The 6595-nt window shown below is 38.1% G+C and overlaps 1 non-coding gene across 1 annotated transcript; it reads left to right on the top strand.

Annotated features, from left to right (window-relative positions):
- Window positions 1-5902: 5902 nt before the first annotated feature.
- LOC129036002 (small nucleolar RNA U13) lies at window positions 5903-6009 on the top strand. Its single transcript, XR_008502472.1, has one exon. It is a non-coding gene; the product is annotated as a small nucleolar RNA U13 (small nucleolar RNA).
- Window positions 6010-6595: the final 586 nt, after the last annotated feature.

Consider the following 6595-nt stretch of genomic DNA (forward strand, 5'->3'; position numbering starts at 1 on the left):
CCTCTCCTCAAGACTTTAGAGGGAGTATGGCCTTGATGACACCTTGATTTCAGACACCTAGCTTTGAGAAAAATGAGAGAATAAATTTCTGTTGCTTTAACCCATCAAGTTTGTGGTACTTTGTTATGTCAGCCATATACGAAACTAATACAGCATTCAAGGCCAATTCAAATGCCACATCCCTGATGAGTATATTACTGGACACTTATCAACTTAGAATGAATCACTCTCTCTGTGGTAGACCCACAGGACTTGATTCAAACTTGACTTGACATGTCCATCATATAGTATGCACATTTATTCACTAGCTTGAAACTGCCTTTAACTCTTGGGCCTACGTAGCACATTGCCTTGTATATTAGCAGTAGCTCAATGAACATTTTTTGATTGGAATTATTGACCTGAATTATCTCAGAGAAGAAAAAGAAGAATGTATAGACTAAACAGTTGTAGCCAAATTTTTTTTAAATAGCATAAGTTTAGTGTTCAATAGCTCAGAACTTAAGTTGCTATTATATTAATTTTAAATTTATTATAAATTTTATGAAATTTGACTTAATGTAATCACTTGAGTTTAGAGACGAAGCCAAAAATGAAAAATTTCCGTGCACCACCAACACGAAACTATAGTGGAAGTGGATTGGCATAAGCTTTTCTAGTATTGAAGAATTTTAGGAAATGTGAGGATTCCACCAATCCAGGCATCATTCTATTAAGAATCATTTTTCTCTTCTTCATAAAATAGGAAAGAAAACATTGTTATTTTAAGCTAATTATTTTGTATATAATTTCTGGTTGATTAAGGCTTACCACTAGTACTAGAATAGCGAATCTTCGGTAAGGAAAGCTATAATTGAAACAAAAAAGTTAACTCTGTAAACTACAACAGTACCTAATAGCAACTTTTCACACCTCATAGAGTAGCCCTCTGCCTTCAAGGTCACGTTTCTATCCCTCTCCTTCTGCCACCTGAATGTGCCTGGCAGGGGGCAGGGAATAATTTCAACGTGATCCTGTGAAAGATAATTTGATGCATGCCAAAGCCATATAGAAGTAAACTTTGCATTATTTTTTATTTGCTTCATAAAGCATCGCACCTTTTCCTCTAAAATTAAATTCACCATTTATACTACTCTTATCGAAATTGCCATTTAGGGAAATTATAATTAAGAATCTCCTTTCTCCCTCATCAAAATGTTAACTCCCTAAGGATAAGAACCATATTTTATAACTCTGTATCCCATGTAGGATCATTTCTGGCACATTTTGAGTATTAATTGAGTACTTATTCCATTAATACTGGCTAAATTTAATTTAGGATATTTGTGCCATGGCCCTATTCCATTAACACATATAAACTAAACATTTACAAGCATAGTCCAATTACAGAGAAATCCTGACTCAAAAATAATATACATTACAATCACAAACTGAGTTTACATATCACGGATTTCTTTACAAGTTTATAACCTCTCCAGATGGGTTACAGAATTAAGCAAAGAGACTCCACACACTATCTACTATAATTTCCCAGTTTATTTAGCCAAAAGCACAAGAATAAAAGGAAGAAATGTTCTAACCTGAAGAATAACAAATGTACCCACACTGACTTTTACTTGTTGCTAATGTGGCACTGAGTTACAGCACAGGCTACATGGCTAAAAAAGAGAATGAAACCATGGCTCAAACAAGACAGAAGTTCACAATTCTCTCATGTTACAGCCCAGAGTTGACAGGTGGTCCATGGTAGGTAGGAAGCGATACTCCCCCAAAACCATACAGGAGAATGGACACTGGAAGACAATTAGAAATCTCTAATTAGCAATCACTAATCTGTAGCTAATCACCAATTAGTTTCTTTCAGTGTTACTGTCTACCCAGGAAGGAAAGAGTTGAGAAAATAGGTAAATATATGCTAACTTCATAAGTCTTACTGTCAGAATATACATCATGATTCTCACAAAGCTTATGCTAATAATTTGTTATTCATTCGATTTAAGTAAGATTTATAAATATTGAGGTGTCTTGTTTCTTGAACCAAGTTTTCAACGAGCACAGTATCATGTTCCTCTAAGGAGAAAAAAGGCCCAAATGTCTCAGAGTAATACCTCTGCCCACCTCTTCATTGTTCAAGGAAGCCATATCCCCACATTCACTCTTCTTCACAGTTGCTTGTATTAATTAATTTTGCTGCATAAAGAAAATCTCAAAACTTAATAGCTTATTATTTATTGTGGTTCTCTGAGTTTGCTGAGGACTTTCTCTGTTCTGTGCCAGCACTGCTGGGGCTAGGTGGTCTACAGTGGACTCATTCATAGATCTCGTGGTTGGCAGGCTAGTTAGTACGATAAGGACACCCACTGAGACAGCTGCCTCTGATCCACATGATCTCATGTTTCATATGCTTCTCTCCATAGTGCTCCAGGGTTCCAAAGAGAAGCAAGAAAGAGTAAACTCCATGAACAAGTAACTTTCAAACCTCTGCTTGTATCAATTTTGCTAATGACCCATTGGCAAAAGAAAGTCACATGATTATTCTTAAATTCAAGAGGTAGAGAAGCAGACCCCAACTTTTGAGGGGAGGGGCTTAAAATATTATGACTATTTTGGCAAACAATGACTGTCCACCTCCTAGCCACAATCACTTCAAATAATCCCAAATGGAAAATATGCAGGCCCACTTCCAGGGCCCAAGAAATCTTGTCCAATTATAATGTCAGGCTCAACGCCCATAATCTCGTAGTCTGTATCAAGCCCAGATGCAGATGGGGCTACTTAGCCAAATATCAACAAGAGCAGATCTTCTTGATCTGAAAAGATGAGTTATCTATGTCCCTTCACAAAACACACTGGTGAGACAAAAACAGGTTAACCACAATGGATACTCGCATTCAAAGAAAGGAAAGGCAGGAGGCAAATAGCAGTCATCAGCTGATATGGCTTAGGCCTGTGCCCCCACCAGACCTCATGTTAAATTGTAATCCCCAGTGTTGGAGATGGGGCCTGGTGGAAGGTGACTGAATCACATGGGGCTGGTTTCTCATGAATGGTTTAACACCATCTCCTTTGTGCCATTATCATGTTAGTGAATTAATTCTCGTGAGATTTGGCTGGTTAATAGTGTGCGGCACCTCCCCCATCCCCCTTTTTTGCGCCTGCTCTGGCCATGTGACATACCTGCTTCTCCTTCACCTTCTGCCATGATTGTAAGTTTCCTGAGGGCTCCTCAGAAGCCAAGCAGATGCCAGCATCATGACTGCTGTACAGCCTGCAGAACCATGAGCCAATTAAAATACTTTTCTTTATAAAAGACATAGTCTCAGGTATTTCTTTACAGTAATGCAAGAATGGTCTAATATACCAGTCTATATCAATCGTAAAATCTAGCCAAGTATATGTCATCAGAGAGCAGGAAATATTCCTTGATTGTGGTGATCAGGACCCAGTTCCTCTCCCTGGGAGTGGTTACCCTCTGCCCCACCCTCAGAGCTCTTGTCTTCTCCCTTTGCAGCATTCTTTCTTTTCAATAAAAAATGTCACACATTCACAGCAGACTGCTCCTCAGCCTTCCTCCTGATCATAGAAAGTTGGGATCCCAAAGGCCTTTTTTCATTTCACTGTTTCTGTCCCTTTTGGTTCAAGCTGGCAGTGCTTGTACTGGCATACTTCTCCCTAAAATTATATGAGTGTCCTGTGAAACTTATTTGGGCTTACTCTATACTCCAAAAGCCACATCTGCAATTATCTCAGACAGGCCTCTGTATATTGCACCACATATCAAGTAACTGAGCAATTGACCAGTACTAAATCTGACTCTTTGTTTTTGTTTCTGGTTCTGATTCTGATGGTTTCTGGTTGATTGTGCACATACCAGTGGCAGCAGTGTAAAAGGTGGGTTTTAATATGGTCATTTTATTAAGAAATTTCTGATGAGCTTGAGGTGTCAGGAATGGGCAGGATAGGAAATATAGAATCTGGCACACTTATTAGCCTTTTTGTTTTTGTGTTTATGTTTTATTCGCATCTGTAGTAATATGGGACCCTTCACCTCTAAAGATTCTTCTTTGTTTATCCGATAACTCTGATGTTTTAAGTATTTACTTAGTAGGAACCCAATATTGTCAAAATCTGTGAAAATGGAATTTCTATAATGAAAATGAAAAGAAACCAAATGCTTAGCTAGCTTTCTTTGATTTCTCTAAATGAATGAATAATTCCAAAGTAATGTCCCAAGACTCTTTAGGGCTAAAGAGAGGAGAGAGAAGAAATTTACATCATTTTGCATTGGACAAATTGAATCAGAAAAAAAGGTTTTCTAAAAGCCATGTAAGCCAAGAATTAATAGTTCCTCAAAATATAATCAGACTCAGTCTTTAGAAAATGATAAAAATCAATGACATTATTATAACGTGTATGGACAATGAAAAAATGTTCTGCCAAATTCAGAAGAGAATAAGAAATTATATAGATCCTCAACAACAATGCTTCCTTGACTGATCAAATGATGCTTAATTACATGGTTTTATGTTGCTACTTGAGAAACATTCTTATTAGCTACTGAAGCCTCTATTTCAACCATCAGTTCTCTAGATCTTTTGCAATCAGTTCCTTTAATTTGTAAGAGTGATAAAATTTCTATCTTATTAAGGGAAAATATATTTGAGCAAACAGTTTTATATGCCTTGGTTACCTCTGGGGGAATTAATAAAACATGTTATAAGTTATCTTAAAATCTAATGGAGTGGAGGACATTACTCCCAGTTGTGAGGGAGTAACTAAGATAGACTTGTCCACCCATCATAAAGAACTAGAAAAATGGACTAAATATGTGAAACAACTGTTTTTGGAAATTGGAGCACATATATCAAAGAACTATGATCCCTAAGATAAGATAAATAATCAAAATGGACAATACAATCACTCTGGCTTTATTCCTGCTGGTACTTTACAATCCATGCTGGAAGAAAGAACCCAGGCAGAGCATAGGAGAGTCACTAAGTTTGTGAAGGGAAGATTGGAATTCAGGGATGCTCATGTGGTTGGAATTTGTAGGAAAGAACCAGAGATGAGGGGACTATGCAAGGAAAGAGCTCCAGGAATCTGACAGCGATCTGCTCCAAACTATAACTGAATGCTAAGCTGTGCTTGCATGGGGTAAAATTTCACAATGTCAGGAAAGGACAATTAGAGACTATAATGAGACAATTCTCAGAGCTCACAAAGGAATGAGAGACTTCTGAGTTTTAACAAACTATTATTGGAGAGGCTGCATTGCCCACCTGCGACATTCCCTACCAAGAGTAGAGACTTGAGCGGTATCATTTCTAAATGATAAACTAGCCTTGCACTAAAGGCTACACTAGACATGCCCTTTAAAACAGGCCTCTAAAATATCAAGCAAATCTGCAAGTAATTTAACTCCCTTCCAGAAAAAATGCCAGTGCTCCTTAAGAAAACTCAACAACATAAAAGTCAACACTCAATAACAAGAATCAAAACATGTGGTATCAAGTAAACTAATAACAATAATAATAGACTGAGAAGCTGGAAAATGGAACCCAGTATCCAGGAAAAAAAACAGTCATTAAAAAATGTTTTAGGCTGGGCGCTGTGGCTCACACCAGTAATCCCAGCACTTTGGGAGGCTGAGGCAGGTGGATCATCTGAGGTCAGGAGTTTGAGACCAGCCTGACCAACATGGTGAAACACTGTCTCTACAAAAAATACAAAAATTAGCCAGATGTGGGGGTGTATGCCTGTAGTCCCAGCTACTTGGGAGGCTGAGGCATGAGAATCACTTGAACCCGGGAGGCAGAGGTTGCCGTGTGAGCCATGATTGCACCACTACACTCCAGCCTGTGTGACAGTCTGAATAAAAAAGTTTTAAAACCTAGAAATGATGATCCTCTGGTAGTGCATGAGCGTGATGATTGGGTGTGTCATGCACATATGTGAGATGTGCCATATTTGCAACTTGTTACCTTAACACTCCACTGTCAACATTAGACAGATCAACGAGACAGAAAGTTAACAAGGATATCCAGGAATTGAACTCAGCTCTGCACCAAGCGGACCTAATAGACATCTACAGAACTCTCCACCCCAAATCAATAGAATATACATTTTTTTCAGCACCACACCACACCTATTCCAAAATTGACCACATAGTTGGAAGTAAAGCTCTCCTCAGCAAATGTAAAAGATCAGAAATTATAACAAACTGTCTCTCAGACCACAGTGCAATCAAACTAGAACTCAGGATTAAGAAACTCACTCAAAACCGCTCAACTACATAGAAACTGAACAACCTGCTCCTGAATGACTACTGGGTACATAACGAAATGAAGGTAGAAATAAAGATGTTCTTTGAAACCAACGAGAACCAAGACACAACATACCAGAATCTCTGGGATGCATTCAAAGCAGTGTATAGAGGGAAATTTATAGCACTAAATGCCCACAAGAGAAAGCAGGAAAGATCCAAAGTTGACACCCTAGCATCACAATTAAAAGAACTAGAAAAGCAAGAGCAAACACATTCAAAAGCTAGCAGAAGGCAAGAAATAACTAAAATCAGAGCAAAACTGAAGGAAAT

The sequence above is a fragment of the Pongo pygmaeus genome, chromosome 3, assembly GCF_028885625.2.
Source record: "Pongo pygmaeus isolate AG05252 chromosome 3, NHGRI_mPonPyg2-v2.0_pri, whole genome shotgun sequence".
Lineage (NCBI taxonomy): Eukaryota > Metazoa > Chordata > Mammalia > Primates > Hominidae > Pongo > Pongo pygmaeus.